Source organism: Polypterus senegalus, chromosome 5 (assembly GCF_016835505.1).
Source record: "Polypterus senegalus isolate Bchr_013 chromosome 5, ASM1683550v1, whole genome shotgun sequence".
Taxonomy (NCBI): domain Eukaryota; kingdom Metazoa; phylum Chordata; class Cladistia; order Polypteriformes; family Polypteridae; genus Polypterus; species Polypterus senegalus.
In genome coordinates this window covers 23,762,134-23,787,814 of record NC_053158.1, presented here as the reverse complement: position 1 = coordinate 23,787,814, position 25,681 = coordinate 23,762,134, and the positions used below count along the sequence as shown (strand labels likewise).

Here is a 25,681-nt window from a genome sequence, read left to right as displayed (position 1 = left end):
CAATTGGATAAAAAGAACATTATAATACATCCTGTATTTTGCTTATTGATATAAATAAAATGAAAAAAAAAAAAATCCCATAGTCAAAAGTGAGCATAAACAAGGAAATAGAATGTAACAATTATATCTGATTTTGAATAGATAAATTTGTAATAAATAAAAATTAACCAATAATTATAACAAAGGGATAATAATAAAAAAATAAATAGCTGGTATATTTATCATGAGGAAGAGAGTATATCGGAGTACACAAATAGAAATTAAATTATGAGAAATTTGACAGTCACCATTAGCAGTACAGTAAATCCTCGCTATCCTCAGTTTCTCTTATCTACTATTATATAAAAAAAAGTGCAAACCATTTTGCTATATCTGCAGTCTAAACGCACCTAATCACATGGATGGTCCTTACTGCAGACCAAGGGATGGGGTGAGAACGGACATCAGGGAGTTGTAGTCGCAGCCAAGTGCAGGGGGATACAAAATTCAGAGGCCTATCGCGCAGCAGCAAAAAGCAGGATTGACCAAAAATAGGTCTGTGATGCCCGTGTCTATACACGCACTACAGCAAATGGATCAATGTGCATCTACCTGGTGCCAAGAGGCGTGGGTTAGCTGTGGAACCCCACTTGTGATTAGGAACAAGGCTGACAGTTGTTCCCAACAGACAAGGTATTCCCAGTAAGTGGGTGTCATAAGCTCCCACTCATGCGAAGTTCCTGCTCTTTGTACACACTGCCCGTTGCTACTACAAATTGGTTGTTTTATTGAGGTCCTCAGATCATCCCTGCTGTAATCACTCGCAGCCTCTGGTGGAACAGCTAGAAGATAACAAAGCTTGAATACAAAGGAAATAAAAGTCATAACAAGGCTTCCCTAGGTGAACCCATGGTGGGATCATTACTGTGCCTCAAGGGGCAAGAGAGAGGAAGGCCTGTCCGTCCCCCGACTCCATCTCCCTCTGCTGGCTCCTCCCTCTGAGATGGTGTCCCACTGGAACCTGACTCCATTTTTCCCATAGCATTAATGCTTTAGCTTCCACAGTTTCTGTATCCGTGTTGTTTTTCAGTAACAGAACCTCTGTGCATAACGAGATGTACTGTAATTGAATTTGTAACATAAAAGAGAAACAAAATGAGAAAGAGAGAACAAATATTAATGAAATGCAGCATAATCATACAGCAATATAAACAAAACCTATGAAGTAATTACAATTATCTATCAATCTACAAGATAGGAAGATGTAATGAATTAAACAAATATGTAATTAAAAGTAGAAATGATTGAATAATTCATTTTTAACAAAAGGGAAAAAATGGAAAAAAAAAACACAATGTACTAGTATAACATTATAGAGAAAAAAATACATGTATAAATCGTGAAACAAAAACAAAAAGTGCAAAAACAAAGTGAGTGTTGTTCAAAACTAATGATGTAAATAACCTCAATGACCTAATCAGTCCTTAAAATCTGGTATCACTTGAAAAACCTGGAAAAGAAATTGGAGGTGCTTTTGACTGGAATCTTGCAAATTCAGCATATGTAGTGATTTTTCCTGACGCATTTCAAGGTGGGAACCTCTTCTTCAGGGCAAACCAAGCTTTCTTTTAAGTAAAGAGCTAAACATATTAGTGACAAATTCTCAGTTGGATTTGTAGAGTCGGTATGTGAAGTAAGAGATCAAGATTCCTGTTTGGTGGATTTCGATGCACACTATAATTGGAACCATCAAAATGCTGTAACTCCTTGTCATGAGTAGAGCTGTGTAGACAAAATAGAGAATTACAGAAGAAAGAGAAATAGTTAGGGTAACAAAAGAACTAGAATACAGGAAAAAATGTAAAAACTAGGCAAGAAAATAAATATACAGACAGGAGGAGCTTACCTCACCGTTCTTGACTGAAATGATGAATAAAGCTGTAATAGACACTGAACAGAGAAGCATGGAACTGGTTTAAAAGGGAGACAGTGGAACAGTAATTAATGAATGAGCTGAAGTTTACTTTGCAGGGTTCATGTAAGTCACAGATCAGTTTAAAATTAGAATTTGGGTGTCTTGTGATGATTATTAGCTGTTATTTTTGTATGTATGCTGCTAGTGTGATTTCTCAGTCCCGCCATGGATTTGTAATGCTCCCGGCTGCTGCTGACAAAATTCTGCCCTGTTTCCACCTGCTCCTGCCAGTTTCTTCCCTGTCACAAAGGGTTCCATTCTGCTTCTAGAAGCATTCCCACTTTTCTCTTTCACAGGCACTTGAATTTGGCACGTAGCCTAAGTGGAATCTTAAATCAGCAGAATGTTTTGGAGAAAAAACACCTCACTGATGACATGTTGTTTTTTTCTTCTTTTACAATGTAATCCGAGTTGGTCTTTTGATGTCCTTTTCAAAAATAATAAATGGATAGATTAATACATACAGTACAGGGTGACAGCATGTCCTCAACTCTCCCATGATATCCTAAAACCGTGGTCTGGCTAGTATTTATAAAATCCTTAAAATTGTCTGGGATTTGCCATGATCGCTACAAACTGCAGACCTACAGATTTGGTCAGATTGTTGTAGGAGACATGTATGTTTTGTATCTCCTCACGTGTGGCGCTGGTTTTGTTTAAAGAAAAACGCACACGTCGGAGTCACATCACAGTACTGTTCAACACCAACTTATAAATACAAAAGGTGCTCAAAAAAACCAAAGAAAAAATAAATCCATAAATTGTAATATTTTGTCTAAGTAGTCGAAAGCCAAATGTGTATGTGCGACTTAAAGTTCACATTCACTCTGAAGATCACAGATCTGCTTTAAAGAAGGAGAGCTCATTGTCAGAAGTTAGACCATTTGGTGAGATTTGTTCCATTAGGTTTTTAAAATGTTCCAATGTAACAGCATTTTTAAAACCAAAGAGAACACCTCTTAAGTTATAATGCACTTTGCAATCTTCATTTCTGCTTCAGATGTTCAGACATCCGTGTGCTAAATATACCTAATAAGTGTTATATGGCACAAACAGTTTGGTTGGGTGCCCTCCAAGGATTACAGGCCTCTGCAGAACATCCATACACAGCATAGTGGTGTGGTGATGTGCTTTGTGGCACGATGGCCCAGTGTTAGTGCTGCTGCCTTGCATTCAGGAGACCAGGGTTTGCGTCCCAGAAGGCTCCTGGGCCCTTGTGGCTTAGAAAATAACTGACTTCTAGCTTTTGGGGACAGTTTAGCTATTCGCTAAACAAATGGCCTTGATAGACTCTTGTTTGTCAGATTTCTTATGTTACATAGATACATGGGAAAAACAAGCTAACATAAGAACATATTTGTCACAAAACCCTCCTGAATAATCAAAGTTGATAGTGTTTCTGAAATCGGCATCTTCTGATTTTTTTTTTTTTTATTTTTCTATCTGTTGAAAGTAAGGTTTGCTAACTGGTTTTTGTCCAGTGTTACTGGGAGAGGCCTTATAAACCTAAGTTGCTTTACATAGCTTTGATTATTGAATGATTTATAGAATGATATTACTGTGTGTAATCTTTGGTAGGCCACTGTAATGAGCAAGCTCACAGTATCAGGCTACAAATGTAGAACAGCTGAGACATGGATAAATATTATTTGATGAGATTATTAATTTTTACTTTCTCATACAAAGTATAGGGAAAGAGAATATTGTAATTATCCAAAAATTCGACCTCAAGATTTTGATGAATCTCAGTGTTTTCTACCTCAATGAGTCCAAAAATACTATTCTGTCCGTGTGTGTTTGTGTGTGTGTGTGTTTTTGTGAGTGTAAACACAATAACTTGAGTACACTTTCACTTAGGTCATCCAAATTTTGCCTACAAGTATTAGGTACAAAACGTAGATTTCTAGCAACTTTTGAGGTATTTCCGCTAACCAGAACTGATACCTTTTTATTCATGCAGCTGCAGAGTCTGATTTATTCAACTTTACTTTTATAATAATTGTTCAATATATTATTAATTTGATTTGTTGTTGTATGTACAATTATGTCTTTAATGTACATAATATAAAAATGTAATCATTGTCTTGCGGTTTATTCCTCAAATATCCATTCCCATATTTGAGTGTACAAGAAAAGTCCTGAGGAGACCACTTGCGATTTTTACATTATGTTCTCCATAAGTGGACAAATGTACAGTACTTGTAGCACACACAGATAGCCTACAGAGTACATGCTTCAGACAGTGAATATAGCTGACATTTCCAAAATGAAACTGAATGAATTTTCTTGACAGGATCTGAACACACTGTAATCCTGGGTTAATGATTCTGAATTATCACCTTCATCCCAGGATTTCCTATGTGGCCATGCTACCTACCTACATACCTACCAAGCAGGTGTTATCACCCATTGTTTTGACAGCCATGAAAACGGAGTTCTCCATATGGCATGACCTCGCCAAGTCTGGAGATCTGAAGTCAACCAAGCATTATCTAAAACCTCGGTTAAAAATATCAACTTTGAGAAGTCTGCTACAGTCTTAAAGTCATAATGTTAATAACACTCTGTGTCTCTGACTTTATGAATTAAGAGTGAAAACACACACAACTCCTGTGTTCATTGATTTTTTTCTAAACCATTTTAATGTGTCTAATTAAGCAAGTAGTGTAATTAAAGACAAGAATCGACTTTTAACACGAAACAGTGAATACCTTGTGCGACTCAGGCTTTTCAGTTTCACTTCTATTTGCCATATGTTAAAAGCACAACATAATTCTTTTTTTGTGCTTGCCCACTAAATTCATTAAAATGAAATATGGGAAGAAATGCAAAATAAGGGCAGCACATCTCCATTATGAAACATAGCACTAAAGGAACAACAATATAGGGTGGTCCAGATCTAATTATGCAATTTTCATTACGCAATAACTTAAGTTTATTACATAGAAAATTCACAAAAAATTATTTTTGTTGCCGATAGATGGCAGCACCTGCCCTGCATTCCAAAATGGCGGGGAGACAGTTGTCAGTCGAATAGCAGGTTCAGTGTGTTCGCCTTTTCTCGATAACTGGCGATGTTTCAGAGGTGCACTGCTTTAAAAGTTGCATACTTGGATCTGGACCACCCTTGTATAATATAAAGGGCTTTCTCAATCCTGTACACAGATCAGAATAATAAAGTGCTAGGGCCTATCCATGCCATGCCTTGGTGGTCAGCACATCACAGGACACCTTAACAAGTAGCAGGCAAAAATGCGATGTTCTGTGCCTCAAATTTATTTTCTCTTTTCCTTTTGCTTTAATTTTCTTTTTGTCTGCCTGTTACAATTTGTGCAAAGCTTCAACCTTTATATTTATATTGGGTGTAAAAAAAGTTAAATGTAAGTTTTACCATAATGACTAAGGAGCAATTAAGTTGTTTTTAAATTGTGATTAAAAAAAAAAAAGTGATGGACTGCAGGCAGTGTTGACAAGAGGATTTCAGTAATTGATGTAATTGAAAAGAAAAGAAATACGGAAATTCAAAGAAGAAATAATTAATGAAACCAGAGGTAATTAGCAGTGAAATAACAACTAAGAGGTTACAGATGTTCAAAGATTCTGAATTTTAAGCTTTTTGAGAAAAGAACAAAACAAGAAAACTGAAAGTTTTGTAAAGGTGATTAGCTGATGTAAATCTTCACATCGTGCACCACTTGTGACAGGCGGCACTCCTATACCACATTGTAATGTTGTGGCAGTGAAGGAATAAAAGCTGAAAGGCAAACCAGACATACTGAAACACCACACACGAGGCACGTGATCACCTTTGCTTCTCACGGAGCAGAAAACTATTATGTCAGTGGCCTGAGAAAACTGCTGAAGAATACAGAAGAGTGAGCGACATAATGTCTTGACTGTTAAACCACTGAAGGACAATACGCCTTTCTCTTTATTTTTACTTTCCCCTTTTGCTAGTGCATGCTATAGCAGTCCTTTTCTTAACTCCATAACATAAACTCCATAAATTCATGCCCATCTCTAATTTAGTACAGTGATACCTTGAGATACGAGTTTAATTTGTTCTGTGACCGAGCTCGTAAGTCAAAATGCATGTATCTCAAATCAATTTTCCCCATTGAAATTAATTGAAATGAGATTACTTCGTGCCAGCCCCCAAAAAACCACCCCAATTTTTTGTTAAATGTTTTCAACATGTAGCGGTCATAAGCCGCTAAGATTCACACCGTCGTGCGTGATGGTGATTTATTTATTTTACTCGAGGATTACCAGGGACAACCCCAGCCTTGACACGACACACACACACTACAGAGACAACAAAGAAAAACATGCTGGGAATTTAAACGATAAAGTATAGTGAAATTAAATTAATTAAATGAAACAATAATACCACCCCCGATCCCTTGGGCGATATTACATTTAACAGATTAACATGACAAACACGCAGTAAAGTCCATGGAAATGAGCAGCGGTGAAGTCAAGTCCAGCGATTTACATGAAGAGAGGGAAATGGAAAAACACAGTCCTACCGGTAATTGGTGAAGTATGATGCTAGATGAATGGTTCAGGAGCGCTCCTTCTTCCGGGAAAGCCAATGAATCCAGACACTGTCCTCAGTAAGCAGTAGACAGGTAGACAAATGATTCCAGACCCCAACAAACAATACAATACAGGACATGAAGATGTATGGCAGAAAAACGGCACTCATTTCAACAGATAAATACAAGCACCAAACAAACAAAACAAACTTTTTTTTCCCCTTTGACCCCTGCCCTCCTTTTAAACCCCTCTGGCCACCTTTGACCCCCAACAGCCCCTGAAAGGACTGCTGGGAGATGCAGTTCTAACTAATGGTAGCACTGCTACAAACATAAGAAAAATTTATTTATAATGAACAAATATTGTATACAAACAAAATAAAACCTAAAACATAAAAGAGGATCGAAAGAAATAAACACTCTCACTTTAATAGATAACCTCCGCGATACCGATCTCCTGCAGAACCTCTGTATGTTGCTGCGTCTGTAGTTCCGTCAACTCCTCCATCGTCAGTTCCTCGCAATGTGTGGCGACAAGCTCTTTGATGGCTCGTAACTCAAGGCAAAAAATCGACTTAGTGATGGCTCGTATCTCAAAAAATTTGTACATTGGGGCACTCGTTTCTCAAGGTTACCACTGTATTTAGACTATATTAAATGCCTTAAAGAGTCTCTTCATGGCTCTCCTGCTTTGCATGTGTTGTGCTGTATTTGCCGGTTAGTGCTGCAAGCACATGAATTGCCAAGAGAAACGGGCAAGTGATGTTCAGACAGTGGCTATTCTTATCAAGGGTCATTCTGATTACAGCTTTTTTAACTAAACTTGCCAAAATTATTTAGCTGATCAAGTTGCACACTATTATAATCCTTAACCCATAATAAATAGACTTTTTGTAAGCAATTAATAGAAAAAAAGACATAGTAGTATCATCTATCCATCCATTATCCAACCCGCTATATCCTAACTACAGCGTCACGGAGGGTCTGCTGGAAACAATCCCAGCCAACACAGGGCGCAAGGCAGGAAACAAACCCCGGGCAGGGTGCCAGTCCACTGCAGGGTGCGCATACACACATCAGGCACACACTAGGGACAATTTAGAATCACCAATGCCCCAAACCTGCATGTCTTTGGACTGTAGGAGGAAACCCACGCAGACACGGGCAGAATAGTAGTAACAGTGTAATGATTTTTACACTAGGAAGTTGCCATGAGTCAGACATCATGTTCGTATTTCACCCTATAATGGTATTAAAAAAAAAAAAAATGTTACGGTGTCCAATGTCAAAATTATATATGATTGACTGATATGATGTTATATTAATTATAATCCACAGAAGCAAGGTTGCTCATTAAACACTGTGTGGGTTGTTGGCTGTAATGTCAGCGGTGGTGGTCATTGTTCAACAGAATACCAGCATGCAACACTTGTCCTCTAGATGTCTTAGGTGGTAGGAGTTTGATTAAAAACAAATACAAAAATTAATTAATCATCTAAAAGAGCACTGCCTCACATTGCCTATACTGTAAACATTTCTGCTCCATGAGAAAGATGAAACAATTCAGCCTATGCACCCTGAACACTGTTATGATTAGGAGTCACAGGCAGAGCAAAATAGGTTTTGGCCCTGCCTTTATGGTCCTTTTAGGGGACCTCAAACCCAACTAACCTGCCCAAGGAGACTCGCACCAAATCCAGCTAACTTCAAAACTACTCATTACAGGCTTTTGACCTAATGGGCCCCAAACAAGGCAAGCTGGCAAAATGACAATGTGCCAAAATATTTCAAAAGCCCCAGTGGAAGAATGACCGTTATAAATAAAGGATTTATTAGAAAAAATACAGGCAAAATGTTCAAAAGATTGAAAGTGGGCCAAAAAGGTGTTGTCCAAAAGGTAATCAACAAGAAAACTATCCAAATACACTATCCGGAACAGAGAACCAGAAAATCGCAGAACTCCTTTCACAAACCGTGTTCTCCTGCTACTGTACCTGCAGTCTGCTCTGGCTAAATAGTCACAGGGAGGGCTCAGGAGTGGTGAAATCAGGGTGGCCATGCCTCCTGGGGCTCCACCCACAAAGCACAAGGAATATCGAGACATTTAAAGGAAGGGTACATAATTGCAAATATCTCAAAAAATACATAAACGCATGAAAAATAAGAATTCAAAAACAGTAAAACACAAACACTTGTTAATGCATAACAGAAACAAAACGTGTTACTTTAGATGTTTATGACTACTAAGCAGCATGTTTCCATTTAACTCGGAGGTGACAAAACAAGAGTTCATATTACTTTTATTTAATTTGGTTTTGAAATTAAGCTAGCTAGCAAAGGTTAAAATATGTGGTATTTAAAGAGAAAAACAATTTTGTACTTCGTTTAAGTAATCTGTACTCTTTTAAGTTATGAGTTTATATTGAAAAAGCAGAAACATGAATGTGAATAAACCAGTACTGATAATGACACCGAATTTATGTAAAGATTTATCCTTCATTCCATGGCACTTCAACAGATGATTAGAGCTTATTGTGGCATTGTAATGACATTGTGAAAAATCTCTAACAGGTACCAAATGTAAAGAAGAATCTAGCAAAGTATAACCATTTTAATAGCTTTTAGATAGATAGAACTAATTTAATTCACTGTTTCTGTATTCAGAGACTAGTAGTTCTCATCAATTCACTCCTTTAACTCACTGACATAACTAATTAAGAACAGCATTGGAGAAACGCCATTTGGCCTAAAAGAAAGGCATAACTGGGTGTCATCTGCATGTGAGTGAAAATTAACATGGAAGCATGTGAAATGAAAACTGGAAAGGTCCATGTATTGAGCATTGTGGGACACCATGTTTAACATCTGAGTATAATGATGGAGTATCGTCTGCTTCATTTCCATATGTACTGTGTGACACTAGAGGGCGCTGTCACTCCACAAACACCACAGACAAACGTCCAAGACACCACGTAAAAGCACCAGGAAATATTTTTATTTCTTCTTTTCTCAATATTGTGCCACAAAGCGCCACAACCACCACAATAAATAAATCAGTAATACAATAATTCTCCTCCTCTCCTCCCAGCAGCTCTGTCACACTCCCTCTCTCCCCTGGGTCTCCACCTAGTCCTTTATATAGTCCTTGACCCGGAAGTGATTCTGTCCTTCTGTCCATGTGATTCACCAGCACTTCCGGGTCAGATGGAGAATTACATTTTTCTTCAGCCTGGAAGTACTTCCGTTCTAAAGTCCCCGTGACTTGGGAATACTTCTGGGCTATATGGGAAACAAAAATCCCCGCGTCTTCCTGCAGCATCATATGGTGGCACCCACGGTACCCAACAGAGCTATGAAGCTGAACTCCATTTCCCATGGTGCCCTGCGGGAATCTGGGGCACCTCTAAGCTGCTGTCTCCAAATAGCGTCCTGGGTGTGTCGGCCAGGTTCAGCTGCCAGCCGTCCATCACAACTGGTAATAAATGATTTGTTTGAGAAGAAGCAAACCAGGTAATCACAGAGCCATTGAACCCAATGTCATTTTCCAGCCTGTGTGCTAAAACGGTCAGTGGTGTCAAACGCTGAACTGACTGTAAATCTAATAATACCATGACTTTCATTTCATTTACAGCACGTGTCTGTACTGTTTCTATACTATGACTGGTGTGGAAGCCACACTGGAAATTCTCAAGTAAATTGTGATGTGCAATACGTGACTAAAGCTGCATGGTGACTACTTTTTGAAGTATATTAGAGAGACGGGGTAAAACTGAAATGGATCTGTAATTATGCAGTATTTGTGGGTCTGGTTATGACTTTCTAAGTAATGGTCTGTTAACTGACACTTCAGTTCATCAGGAACTGCGCCATTCAGTAATGAACTATTGACAATGCTAGGAATGGGTGCTGTCAGAACATCTCATTAGCTTTTAACTAGTTTAGTTGTGACAAGCTCTAAGGAATATAAACCACCATTGAAAGACATTAAGACGTTAACTCATCATGTACTGAAATTGAGATTTTTGGTTGTATGGTGCTGTTAAGCCATGTATTTGTTTTTACTACCCTTGCTGAAAATAAGCAACATAGATGGATAGATACTTTATTAATCCCAAGGGGAAATTCACATAATCCAGCAACAGTATACTGATACAAAGAAACAATATTAAATTAAATAGTAATAAAAATGAAAAATGAAAAAAAAAAATAAAGCAGCATAACTTTGAGTAATGTTATCATTTACTCCCCCGGGTGGAATTGAAGAGTCGCATAGTGTGGGGGAGGAACGATCTCCTCAGTCTGTCAGTGGAGCAGGATGGTGACAGCAGTCTGTCACTGAAGCTGCTCCTCTGCCTGGAGATGACACTGTTCAGTGGATGCAGTGGATTCTCCATGATTGACAGGAGTTTGCTTAATGCCCGTCGCTCTGCCACAGATGTTAAACTGTCCAACTTTACTCCTACAATAGAGTCTGCCTTCCTCACCAGTTTATCACCAGGAGTGAGGCGTCTTTCATCTTTATGCTGCCACCCCAGCACACCACCGCGTAGAAGAGGGCACTCGCCACAACCGTCTGGTAGAACATCTGCAGCATCTTATTGCAGATGTTGAAGGATACCAACCTTCTTAGAAAGTACAGTCGGCTCTGACCTTTCTTATATAGAGCATCAGTATTGGCAGTCTAGTCAAATTTGTCATCTAGCTGCACTCCCAGATATTTATAGGTCTGCACCCTCTGCACAGTCACCTCTGATGATCACAGGGTCTGTGAAGGGCCTGGGCCTCCTAAAATCCACCACCAGCTCCTTGGTTTGTCTGGTGTTCAGATGTAAGTGGTTTGAGTCGCACCATTTAACAAAGTCTTTGATTAGCTTTCTGTACTCCTCCTCCTGCCCACACCTGATGCAGCCCACAATAGCAGTGTCATCAGCGAACTTTTGCACGTGGCAGGACTCCGAGTCATATTGGAAGTCTGATGTATATAGATTGAACAGGACCGGAGAACGTACAGTCCCCTGCGGCGCCCCTGTATTGCTGAACACAATGTCAGACGTGCAGTTCCCAAGACGCACATATTCAGGTCTGTCTGTCAGATAGTCCACGATCCATGCCACCAGGTGTGAGTCTACTCCCATCTCAGTCAGCTTGTCTCTAAGGAGCAGAGGTTGGATGGTGTTGAAGGCGCTAGAGAAGTCCAAAAACATAATTCTTACAGCACCACTGCCTCTGTCCAGGTGGGAGAGGGATTGGTGTAGCATATAGATGATGGCATCCTCCGCTCCCACCTTCTCCTGGTATGCGAACTGCAGAGGGTCGAGGGCGTGGCATTGCTGCCACTGCAAGGAAAAACTCAGCAAGCCTTGCCATACAGATGAAATATTTGGTCAGTGTGCATTTCCATTTCAAGCCAATGTAAGTTCCACTTTTTAGAGGTTGGCAGATTGTTCTGTTCACTTGTTATGGGATGTTAGGGTGGTCGTGTTTGCAGCTGGTTTCACAGTAGCCAGCCATATAACAAAGGGACTGTCTTTTAGTTTGATTGTGACAGCTGTGTATATTCAGTTATTATAAGCATGTAAATTTAGGGATGTTTATAGAGAGCAATTTGGACCCTGCCTTTGTTTATTGGTTTTAAATTTGTGGACTTTTTTTTGCCCTCTCTTCCCAGTTGTTTCCAATATAGGTCTTAATAAATGCATGCTACTGTCCAAAATGCTCAAGTGGTGGGAACAGGAGTGGAACCTAATGTCACCCCACATTATAACACATGGTGGCGGGCCTGTATGGTGCTGCACAATGCACATCTCCAGGAACCTCATCGTGGTGCAGTAAACTGAACTGGGAATTGTCCAAAAACACAATGCGGTGCCACACTAAGCGAGCTGGGATTTGAGCCAAGATACCTGAACATGGGAAGCAATAACACTAAACAGTTTAGCCCCATGCTACCCACATATATCGCCCATTATTTTTATTCCCCCCTGACTGGCTTTTTTGGAGCTGGAACATGTCCCAGCAACCACAAGTGTAAAGAATATGCCAAGCCTGAATGTGATGCCAGTGTTTTGTTAGTCACCGTCACACTGGTGGCTACACTTATTCGTACCGGGCCAGTTTATAGTCGGCCTGACTTGCACAGCTTTAGAGTTCCCAAAGATGAGCTGTTCAGCATAAAAGGTGAAGAGTCAAGACATAAGTGACGCCGTCTGCATCCTCGGCACACCTCACCAATCATGTGATTGTACTCCCCAAGGGTCATCACCCACTGTGCAACTTGTCACCTGCTTGTCACTTTTTTTCAAAGTGGGATTTAGTTAAAATAATTTAAAAAAAAAAAAGGACTGAGGTCCACAGTGCAATAGGAAAGTAAACTAAGCAGTCTAACCCCGACGCTCCTTGGAAGTGATATTCTTTAACAATAGGATTTTCCAGGAATCATTAAGTATTTTGCTGGACAAAAAGAATAAAAGCTTCTTAAAATATGGCCATACATTTTTGTATTGTGTCGTCAGATTAGGGTTTGTCATTGGTTCGACAGCATTACACCACCATGTAAAATAATAGAAGCGTCCTTGTTGTTCTTAGTGATTTAGATTTCCTCCTGAATCACACTTGGTTATTCCTTCAGTCACTGCTGTTCATTTTATATGTGTTTATCTAAATGCCAGACTGGTGTTTCATAAAGCACATTTGTATGGCATTTATTATCTTTTTTTTTTTTTTTTTTTAAGTGCTTTTAGTTTCTTTTATGTGTTAAAATCGATATGTAAATTAATTACTGTGCAGTAGTTTGTGTTTCATGCTTGCTACAGGTCACTACTTGAAGACAGGGGGAGAAATGGGGATTGAATTAATATGAAAGCCTTGAGAGGTGGGGGGGCATGCTGACCTCTACCTAGACCCCCTAATTCAGTAAATCCACCCCTTGTGTTACTCTACCAACCTGTAATGCTTTGGTGTTTTGTTCCCTAAAAAACAGGTTATCCTAATATACTAATATTAATGTCATCATCTTATTCTTCATTGTAAATACAATATTGTTTTTTCTCATATAAACACTTAAGTTGATAAATTTGCAGATAGAAATGTTAGCGGAAGTATTACATATGAATTGAAGAAATCGGCTCACTCTGTTTGTCAGATCTGTTGCATATAATTTCATTTGATTGTATTTAGGTGTTTGGTAAAGAATTACTGCTTCTGGACAGCAGCTCGAAACTGAACTTAGACTGAAAAGTCTGATGCTGCCATCTGCTGGTGCTGTTTGGAAACGAGTGCCAACAGCGTAGTCATAGCTATGCATACTAATGGAGTCCTCATGTAGCAGGAGCGTAGGCACAGCATGTATAGCCGTGCAGCCACTGAATAACACAAAGGCAATGATGCCAAAATGGTGGGTTTAGAAATAACACTATATAGTAATTTTTAACAAAGAGTAAACTTCATACAGTTATTTGCATTCTGACATTTATGAATTTTAAGGCAACTGCCTTCACAAGGACTGTACTTCTTCGTTTATTAAAGAAGAAACACTTTAGTAGCATCGTCTCTCCCCATTTGCAGGTGGTCCTCTCGGTGTGTTTAGAAGGGACGGTTTGTGCATGCAGTGCTTGAAATGGTTTGGTCATGCTGTAAGTAAGAACTGATCAAGATTTCAGAGCACTCTTTCAGAAGCGTTTGTTTACTGGTTTGAAAATAAATCCCATGTATTTAATGATTTGCATAAAATTTATATGCAAACATTCCCCGATTTACTTAATCCAACTCGGAGTGGCAAGTAACCAGAGGCTATCAGAATAGGATTGGGCACAAGAATGGCACAGGCTCTGGATGAACTCGCTCTCACACATCCACACTCAGGCAGAGCATTTTTGAAGTACCCCTTAATCCAGCCCACCTCTTTGGGTTGTGGTACTCCAGTTAAAAAAAATAAATACATTAACACAAGAAAAAAAATGCAAACGTCACACACATAACAATCAGATGTAGCATACAAGCCCAGTACACAGCACGACACTCGATCCATAAGGCAGTATTGCTAACCACCTGGTCATTCTGATGCCTCCAAAGATTATTTCTGCTGTGATAAACCCATGGACATCAATGAAGAGTAATTTATGGAATGTCCATCAATTAAAAACAGAGAGCTTCATTTGCCGTATCTTAAAATTCTAATTTAAGTTGACATATTAATGGAAGCTCAATATTTCCCAGATAGCTTCTGTAAAAAGCTAAATTTCCTCCTGGGGACAAATTAAATCCGTCTGTCTATCTCTCTGTATTCCTTCATAAAGGTGCACTAGCTTTACCGCTTACAGTGGTGCCTCGGTTTGCGAGCATAATTCGTTCTGGAAACATGCTTGTAATCCAATGCACTTGTATATCAAAGCGAATTTCCCCATAAGAAATAATGGAAACTCAGATAAGTCGTTTCACAACCCACAAATATTTATATAAAAATGATTAATACAAAATCTTCACTGTAACTAACGGAATCACTGCTATATGTTGGCTCACTGGAATCTTTTTCTTTTTTTGCAACTTTAACAAGGAAAATTTAAAAAAAAAAATGCTTTACGCATTGTAAGGTTTATAAACTGTTTTGGGATTCCCCCCAACAAGGCCAACACGCGAAAGAGCATCCCGAAGTAAGCAACCACAGGCTCCCAGTGCTGTACCAGTTCGCCTTAAAAGAGAATCGGAAAAGATTTCAGTCAAGATATAAGCGCCCTGCCGTCAATGGGTGATGCAAGGAAGATTATAAATGCAAAAGCACAGTATTACTTGGCCACTAACTTGGTCACGACCCTGCCTGACTGCAGTGTCTGTGTATAGGAGAGCGGTAGATCCCGCTACAATAAATAACCGTGCTGTTCCCGTTTCACGCTGAACAAATCTGGTTTTGGTAAAGTACTAGGACTCAGCCTCGTGTTTTGGGGTGCAAGACAGGGACTCACACATTACAGCACACACATGGTTACCATGCTATAGTAAACAGTATACGCTCATACGGATGTTGACTATACGAGTGAGGCATGACGACTGAGAACAAGCATGGGAGACCATTACCCACAATTCCCACGTGACGCTCGTCGGACAAAGCGTATACGTACTACTCGTATTGCAAGACCTCGCTCGTTTATGAAGTTAAATTTTAATACAAATTTTAGCTCATCTTGTAAAACACTCGCAGACCAAGTTACTCGCAATCCAAGGTTTCACTGCATTAGGGACTTCGTGCCCCCTCTGATATTGCCATTAGCCCAACAGAAAACTTGGATGAAAAAACGAGGTTTGCCCCCTTTGAGTTTTTGCGCAATCGAAAATAGAGGAGGTTTTCTCACCCATTTAATTTTTGTGCAGTCATTCATGCGTGTCAGAACGGAATAAAGTGGGGCTGGGGTCTCGAGGATCAGGGGCTTGATGTCTTAAGTTCATGGGATGGGGTTGAAGGAGGGTTCTCGAAGATCAGGGATTGGACCTCCAATCAAGGGCCAAAAAGCCACAGCAGTCTAAAAAAAAAAAAAAAAGACACCACCGGATCACTATACCAATGAAAACCAAACTGGTTACCTGACATATGTGATGGATATTTATTAAAAATCTGCATTTTATTTATCTGCAAACAATTTTTCATTTATTCATGTGGTTTATAACAGTGTTTCCCAACCGCCGGTCCACAGACCAGCACCATTCCATAAAGCAGGTTAGGAATGTCACTGGTCTGTGGTGTTCTCCACTGTTAATAAATGCAAAAGCTCATAGGCGCATCCCGTTCCCCAATTTAATGTTCTAATTGAAGCCACTCAACTATCCATGACAGACCTAACACTCCCATCCACCACCACAACTCCCCCCAATTTGATCTAGTGTTAATCGATCAAGCCCCTCAAAATTCAATAGGGAAGCTGTCATCGTTTTGCAATTTCCCCATAAAGGTCCGTGAAGAGATTCTGAAACTAAAACCAGTCCACCTATCAAAAAGTTTGAAAACCACGGGTTTATATCAGTACAGGCTGATTAGACCAACCAAGCTGTCACAGAAGCAACAAGGCCAAAACCAACCCTGGACAACCCACTGAAGGACATCCTTCAATTTGTTAGGCTCCTCGGAAAAGTGAAAAGTGTAACTGTGCTTTAACACCAGTGTTGTGTGGTCAAGCCAGGTCATCTGAGAGAAGGTACCCAAGAACTGCATAGCAGCCAACATTTGCTGGCTGTTCTCCAACAAGGCTGGTCAGGGTCTGACTCTCTCAACATTTCAAGAAAATGTCCGGGATATGTAGGGTCACTGCACTGCTTAGTTAGTCCTGCCTTGGCCTAGTGTGCTACAGTATGTCTTCATTTTTATTTTTGTTGGTCATGCTTCTCAACAGATTTAATGATTTTGTATCATGTCCGGCAAAAATATAAGCCTTAAGTTTTAGTGTTCATAATTCATGAGAAAAAAGTGTTAGTTTCTTTTCTTGTTATTAGGTAGAGACGCACAGACTTGGATCTTTAAATTTAAAAAACATCTTAGAGGGAACATTTATGTTCATGGCTGTGATGAGTGTAACAAAAACGTGTGAATACTTGGTATTTACAGTCTGTGGTTTTTTTTATTTTTTTATTATTATTTTATTTATTTAATTTTTGCGAATACAAAAAGCTGTTCCAACCTCAAAAAGAAACTTTTTAAAGTGAACTTTCCTACCTTGCATTGATAGCATACTGAAAATGTTTCCCACTGTCTTTCAGTAAGTTCTCATTATAATTAGATATTGCTGTAGGTTCATCCATTATCAAACCCACTTAATCCAGTTCATGGTCACGGGGTTTGAGCATCCCATTGACAGGTTAGAGTTACCCCTGCGTGGTGAGAGAGCCCCACTTTTACGGGACCAACCTGGAGTTGTCCGTTGACCTAATGTACACATCTTTGGAGTGTGACATTTAAAAACTGGACTACCCAGAGAATGGCCCACATGGACACAGAGAAACATGCCAAGCCTTCTGTGACCTGACATTTGCACGATAGACATATGCGTGCCGACAAAATAGCGCCGATTAAATCGCCCCGACAAAATCGCGAAAGTTTCATTAAATATGAATTACTAGTTTAAAGCATATATAATAATGTTTATTTTAGAAGTCACTATTATGAGACACGGCATGCCATCAGCACGGCACGCAGATAGTCCTTAAGATCTCGCCCTGCATATGTAGGAAGAGTTGCAGCAAGGGCGTCCCACTCTCTTGGCCTCTCTCACGATTTTATCGTGCCGATTTTGTTGGCGCTCATTTGTCAAAAACCAGTTAGCGGGTTTGTTGGCGCTCATTTGTCCGTCACGGTTTTATCGGCCGCATATGTCTATCGCGCTTTTGTTGGTGAACCAGGCCTTCATGGACTGTGACTGCACCTCCATGACATTACAGATTTAAGGTTTTTTCTTTAGTTAAAGATGTATAATTCTGTTTTAATTAGGGCATGTGCAATTAAAACATAGTTCTTAATTTGTCCTACTTTCTGTGCCAATTTTTGCTTTATGCCCTCCACCCCCATAATCTGTTGTCTATGGGAGAGGAGCAAAAGCTTAAGAGTTGTCAAAAATTTTGATCTCCAGTTTTTGATGGATTGTGACATTTTAGGGTCCCCTGATACCAAAAACATTGATATATCGATGATGGGTGTGTGTGTGTCTGTCTGTATGTCAGTGTTTTGGACGGTCTAGAGCTAAACGGCTGGAGCAAAAAATACCAAACTCGAAACTTAAGCCTGTTTTAAGATGACGATGTGCTGATTAGTTTTTGAGTCAAATCGTGCAAGCTAAAGAGGCACTCTAGAGAATCCCTCAAATACTGTAATTCTGTAATTAATTATGAATTCTTCTCATCAATTACTATCGTAATGGCCTGTTTTATGATCAGAAAGAGCAGCATCAAAGCGGTAAATAATTACTGAAACGTTATAGAATAGTTGCTTCCTAGGGCACAAACCCTATTGACGCTCATGTCCAAATTTTTTTGGTTTTATTTTCCCATGCTCAATGTGTTATTGACCCTCATGTGGCGGTTTAGCTTTACCCTAATGATCATTTGTTTGATCACAGAAGCAATCCTGGTCAGTACAATAGGAACCTCAAGGTCAGACATTTGGTGTATGTGCTTTGCTGACAAGCCGATGGGGTGAAGCTACCATCTGCAGGATTATGACTGAATGCCTTTAAGTCAAACTTTCCTAAATGTGACAATACCCTAGCACCCTAGCTTCAGTGGTCCTGGGATAGCCAGAGGCCGCCCTTTGAGGGCACACTGGCACAGAAGACCATTGAAGACCCGAATGAGCAGCTGCACCCTCTTCCTCTTCTGCAACACGTGTTTATGGTGGACCCAGTGCTAAATCATTCTTAAATGTCCTGATTCTATATACATAAAAACAGACTGGAGACTCCACAGGGGAACCCTCCCTCTTCCTCGTATTGAGGCCGAGAGGCTGCTGCGTGCCAGGGACGGGGGATAGTTTCAGTTATCCATTGTTTGCTTCGGTACCAAAAAACCAAAATCAATACTGAATTCAAAAGTTTAGGACCAGTCCAACCCTAGTCATCGACTGGAGTCAAGTGCTGTTGTTGACTTGATACACTTTAATGGAATTCTAATACAACAAAAAAAGCTTTTTACTTGGAATCAAACAGTTAATCGTAGGAGAAGGAACTGAATCTGTACCCTTGTAGGATTCAGTCCTGTTTCACGGACACTAGGCCAGAGCAACATGCCAGTAAGAACAAATGTTGATGACATAAGTATTCCTCTTTTATTAATTCATAGTTGTTTCCTTACAGTCCATTTATCTTATAGGTTTCTCCAGTATTCCAAAAGTAAAGAGTATCCATAGTAGTGTTAGAAGTCTTTGGAGACCTTAAATCTCTTTCTTATCAACATCTGCTTAATACTTAGTTAATCAAAACATAAAACAAAAAAGAAAAGAAACCCAGAGTGGTCCAGGCTGAGGCTCTTGTAGCGGCTGTTGTTCAGTCCGTTTATTGAGCCAGCTCTTCCAGTACGGGGTCACATCGAGAAGAAGCCATTTCTGGTATTAGTGCAGTGCCAGGATTCATCCTGAACTCCATCGGTTTGCCGCTGCTCGGCACACTGCGTCTGCTCTGATTCCTTTTCTATTAAGTGTATCAAGGGGCTGAACTGAATGGTTTTCACTCCTCCATTTTTTCATATGCTTTTAAGATTTGTAAAGCTGTTGCCTTTTTGAATTTCCATGCTTTGAACTTTAACACTCTTGGAGTATTTCCCTTTCAGCATTTTACAAATCACAAGAACAGCATGACTTTCACCTTATAAAATTTCAATAGCTCTGTTGTGTTAAGAAGCTAGAATCTTGTGTGCTTTTCTTTCCGTTATATGTGTCGCCAGTCTAACCTGGAGATGAGTGTGAATCTTCTGCAGATCTGTCAATGGCATCCTCTTTTAATTGTGACTGCCACATCAGAGTTCTGACTGCATGTTAACGTATTTTTAAAAGCCATTGTCATTGCACTTTTCTGCAGGGAGTTGGTGCTTTTTAAAAGGTGCCTGTGATGCATTTGCCTCCTGCCATCAGATTTTACAGAATGGACTGATGTTCAGTTTATTAGTGTGCTGCCAGTGGATGGCGTCAACAAGTCAAATTGGAATGAACTCTTGCACATCCTCTCAAAGAACCTGAGATTGTACGCCTCAAGGGGGACTTGCCGTTATTGTCACTTGTGTAAAAAAAAAAAAAATACAGTAAAACAGCTGTCCCTGCGGACATTGAATGTTGTCTGTGCAAGATAGAACTAAAGACCCCCTTTTTTCCTATTGAAGTTACAGAGAATCTCATCGTTTTCCCATTTACTTTTCCAGTAGGCTGATCACTTCAGTTTTCTTAGTTTTCTGTTCTTTGTACATGGTCAGGTTTGTTTATGGGATTTGTTCATTTGAGGTTAGGGTTAGGGTTAGATACAGATCAGATCAACATCAGCAGTACAGCAAGACAAGGTTTGTAAACTTCCAGAAGGCCATTTACTTGAGTGTTTTATCTGCCATTCGTCAACATCACCAGGCAACTGGACTGTGTTAGTAATTCGTTGTGCATCGCCGTCATGGTTTTTGGGTGTGCATTTTGTATATAATACTAAATAAATATTTATGTCTGTAAATAGTTATACAATTTTTTTTTCCCCACACACACACACACACACATTCACACGCACACACACACACACACACATTCACCGGCCACTTTATTGGGAACACCTGTTCAACTTCTTGTTAACGCAGTTATCTAGTCAGCCAATCACATGGCAGCAACTCAGTGCATTTTGGCCTGTAGACATTGTCAAGACGACCTGCTGTAGTTCAAACCAGGCATCAGATGAGGAATTAAGGGGATTTCTGTGACTTTGAACGTGGCATGGTTGTTGGTTCCAGATTGGCTGGTCTGAGTATTTCAGAAACTGCTGATCTACTGGGATTTTCACACATAACCAACTCTAGGGTTTATAGAGGATGGTCCGAAAAAGGTAAAATATTATAATTGAGTGGCAGCTGTCTGGGCAGAAATGCTGTGTTGATGCCAGAGGTCAGAGGAGAATGGCCAGACTGGGTCAAGCTGATAGAAATGCAACAGTAACTCAAATAAGCACTCATTACAACTGAGGTGTGCAGAAGAGCATCTCTGAATGCACAACACGTCAACCCTTGAAGCAGATGGGCTACAGCAGCAGGAGACCACACTGGGTGCCACTCCTGGCAGCTAAGGCTACAATTTCGCATTTGCTCACCAAAATTGGACATTGGAAGACTGAAAAAACATTGCTGTCTGACGAGTCTCAATTTCTGCTTTGACATTCAGATAGTAGGGTCAGAATTTGGTGTCCACGACATGAACTCCTACCTTTGTACCAACGGTTCAATCTGGTGGTGGTGGTGGTGTAATGGAGTCGGGGATATTTTATTGGCACACTTTGGGCCCCTTAGTACCAACTGAGCATCGTTTAAATGTCACAGCCTACCTGAGTATTGTTGCTGACCATGTCCATCCCTTTATGACTGCAGTGTAACCATCTTCTGATGGCTACTTCCAGTAGGATAACGCACCATGTCACAAAGCTCAGATCATCTCCAACTTGAACATGAGAATGAGTTCACTGCACTCAAATGGCCTCCACAGTCACCAGATCTCAATCCAGTAGAGCACCTTTGGGATGTGGTGGAATGGAATGGATGTGCAGCCAACAAATCTGCAGTAACTGCGTGATCCTGTCTTGTCAATATGGACCAAAATCCCTGAGGAATGTTTCCTGCATTTTATTGAATTTATGCCACAAAGAATTACAGCAGTTCAGAAGGCAAATCAGGGGTTGGGGGGTCCTAGCAAGTTGTAACTAATAAAAGTGGCCGATGAGTGCATATGTTGGACTTCACCTCACCGTTTTGTGTCTGTGAGTAGAGTTCATGTCGGACCAGGCCGGGTGCTCACCTGGCTTCCCCATTTAAATTAAACATATCCTTGTTTTTCAATGGTGTGAACCTTAGTGCCGCAGGGCTGCTGCAAGATAAACGCTTATCAAGGGAAATGGATAATATATTCGGTGGCTTTTTGGGAGGTCTTGACCAAACAGAATTGTGCTGCTTTATGGTCACTCTCAACTGCCACTTTGTTCCCTGTGTGAACCAAATCGTCGTTCTTGGAGTCTGTGATATGTGCGATTCCCTTTGAGTTAAATCTAATTACCACAGTGGCACGCGTTCAGAGATTCTGTGCTGGGCTTCAGTACATTAAATGATTTCTGTTCCTGCTTCTCCCGAGTCTCAGATACACAACATGCCTCAGCATTGCAAATAAAATAATGAGGTTTGTACTACAAGAGACACAAAGAACAAGGAAATGTTGTTTCTTCTTGCGACTGGACTAGAAATCAGACTTTGAAAATCATAATTAGATGGCTGCAACACGAGAGCAACAGTTGTGGAATCTGATGATTAGCTGCATGCAAGCCAAAAATCATCTGAAAATGAAAGAAAACCTCGTCTTAAAGCTCTCGGTGTGTTCTGCTAGAAACCTGTAACCATAGTTATAACGCCAGTGTGAAAAAAAGGCATTTTAGTTTTTGCTATTTTATTTGGTTTGTTGCTTGTCTTACTGTAACATGCCTGCCAAGTGTTGAATGAGTGGCGTTAACTGGAGTTCTAGGACCACTGGAAGGAAGCAGCGACTGCACTGATGGGCTTTTGGACCTCATTTCTAGTTGATGAGAACTAGAAATAGTTTGAATGCAGCTACCAGACAAACACTCCAGCACTAGTATGATTCGCCGTACTTAAATAAACTCCACTGTCTAAGTGTATTCTTTTTAAAGATTTAAGTGAAATTCAAAGCAAACAGTTCACACAAACAATGAGTGGAAAACGGAAAGTATCTTGGTGAGATGTCATAAGGGTTGTGTTGTCTCATTCACCACATCTACGATCTTAACAGTCAGAAATCTGAATGCCCATCTGTCTTAACTTCAGTCTAAGTGCTGTTCTGTCGTACCCAGGTAACATTTTTATATTCAAGGTCAAAACTAAGCAAGCTAAGGTAAACTTGCCATTACCATTAATTTAAAGGATTTGGCTCTTATTATACCCGAGTTTCTATCAATTTCCCAATGTTATTGTGCTGGTGACATGTTGCTCAGCCTGCCAGCTGGTATGAATGATTCTTTTCTGTATCTGAGAACACTGCTTTTGTTTTTGCTTTCTTTCGTTTTTTTTTCCATTTCTGGTGTATGAAGTAATGTAATCGGAATGGTTGAAGTAGTTCTAGGGAATAAAAAAATAAACATTTGTGATCTTTAACTCTTGCACAGCAAAAGGCGGAAAAACTTCAGTTGTACTTACTTCTCTCTGTATTTTTTGCTTTCCTGATCACTTTTTTCCCCCCTCATGCTCTCTTTAAAAATAGTTCTGTTTTCATCCTTTCATGTTTTCATTTATTTTTGCATTAGTGTTCTCCGTGATATCCTGTCCGGTGTTAGTTCCTACTTTGAACGCTTTATTCCTGGGACAGGTTTTGACTTTCCATGATCCTGTACAGGACCAGGTAGTTCAGAAAGCAACACCAATGCAGCCAGTGGCAATATGCGGGAACCAAAGGCTTTAATAATCTGCCAATGGATTTTGGGTGGCACAGGGACATACTATAATCAGGTTAATGTGAATAGCCCAGTTAAAGCAGAAATCTGGTTTCTTAAAAATCCCTGTTTACATGCCCAAATAATCTTCTGGAGTTCTTCTTTGTCAAAACGCTCTGATGTCATTAATCTCTTCAAATAAATCTCAATTTTCCATGAATCAGAAAACAAGTATGACCCCTGTAGTAATTGTGTTTTATAAATCTATTTAGTCAGATTGAGACATGTTTTATAGGTTTCTTTTACAGGATTGCACACAACAAACTCTTTTCTCTTTGGCTGTGCAATGAGCTCTGCGAAGGACGCAGTACGTGTGCTTCTCGCCTTACAGCCAGTGCTGCTGTGATGATAACACAGGTATTTTTACTTCAGTTATTATTGCATCAGATTAATCATTACTTTAAAAAGTAATCAAACTACTAACACGCATTACTTTTAACATGTTACCCTACTACTCTCGACTTTGTGTTTCTGGGCTTAGCACTGTATGTTCAGCTCAACAACACTAATTTAACAATTTCAGAAATATTAAGATAGATCCTTTCAGTCAGGAGAAGGAATAATGCAATCGCCCAAACATTTGCACACCCGTGGCTGCTGAAAGTGTATGCAAAGCAAATACATGTGCGGGCTGACAGAATGCAGTGGACTATAAAATAAATTGCAGTAACCTGGTTATGGGTTTACATGGCTGCATAATCCGATTATTCACTGAGAAATCTACCTCTGTTAACCAATAACCCGATTTCTTTAACTGGAATAAGTTTTTATATGGCATTATAGAAATGAAGTTTCTATGGATAATCGGGTTATTGAAGCGCACTGAAATGCACTGACTGATCAGCTCTGTTTGCTTCACAAGTCCATGTTTCTAGGTGCAAATCCTAACTAGGGCAACGTCTGTGTGAGTTCTTATCTCATGTCATTGAATAAAACTCACCAGTCAGAACCAGTCTGTCCTAGGTGTGCCAGATCTGCAATTTGTTACGTAATAGATGCCTATATTTTTCATTATTAACTTGATCAAATAAACAAGATGAATCTGAAATACAGGACACATGCATGGGCAATTAACATTAAAGGATCTTCTTTTTCTGGAATTGTACCAGTAATCAATCACCTTAAAACATCTCTGTAAACAAAGCAGAAGACCAGAAAATGGTTGTGATGCCTCAGCCGTGTAAATTACATTATAACCTGTGAAGAGATGGACGCAGTGGGACTAAGAATTACCAAATTGGTTCTAGGTCTAGGAGCTCCTAGATCTAGGTGTTTAAATGAGGTTGTCCATCATGTGGATAGTCAGCCAATCAAATGTGTGTAATATCGCATGTACCGAAGCCCACGTGGAATTTTAAAATAAATATGGCTGGTCTGAGGGACCAAAGAAGAAACCACAATGTTGGTGACAACAAAAAGAACAGAAGAGAGTGAAGGTGAAGTCAGAAAAGGACGCAGAGACAACTGTTTCATCGGACTCTCAGTGAAAGCATCTTATGTGCAACACTGATTACGAAGTCAAAGGCTGCCTCGGGACAAACCTCTACTCCTTGACATCCTCCATAAGCTTTTTTTCTGAAGACTACAGCATATCCAGACTTTGCTATCTTTATTCTCTTTTATGCTTCCTTCTACTGGTATTATTATTCTTTAATAAACACCATACATCCATTATCCAACCTGCTATATCCTAACTACAGGGTCACGGGGGGGTCTGCTGGAGCCAATCCCAGCCAACACAGGGAGCAAGGCAGGAAATAAACCCCAGGCAGGGCGCCAGCCCACCGCAGGGTGCGCGCACACACACACACTCCAAGCACACTCTAGGGACAATTTAGAATCGCCAATGCACTTAACTGGCATGGACTGTGGGAGGAAACCCACACAGACGTGGGGTAATAAACACCATGCCACTTTTACATTTCTATACTTTGTCTCAATATCTAGAGTGACTGAAGTAATAAAGTAAATATTAAGAGCAGCTGGAAGTTGCT

The 25,681-nt window shown here is 39.9% G+C and overlaps 1 protein-coding gene across 1 annotated transcript in view; it reads left to right on the top strand.

The window, feature by feature from the left end:
* The window catches only part of LOC120530166 (death-associated protein), a 93,567-nt gene that overhangs the window by 58,136 nt on the left and 9,750 nt on the right, over positions 1 to 25,681 (top strand). The gene's annotated exons all lie outside the window — the stretch shown is intronic.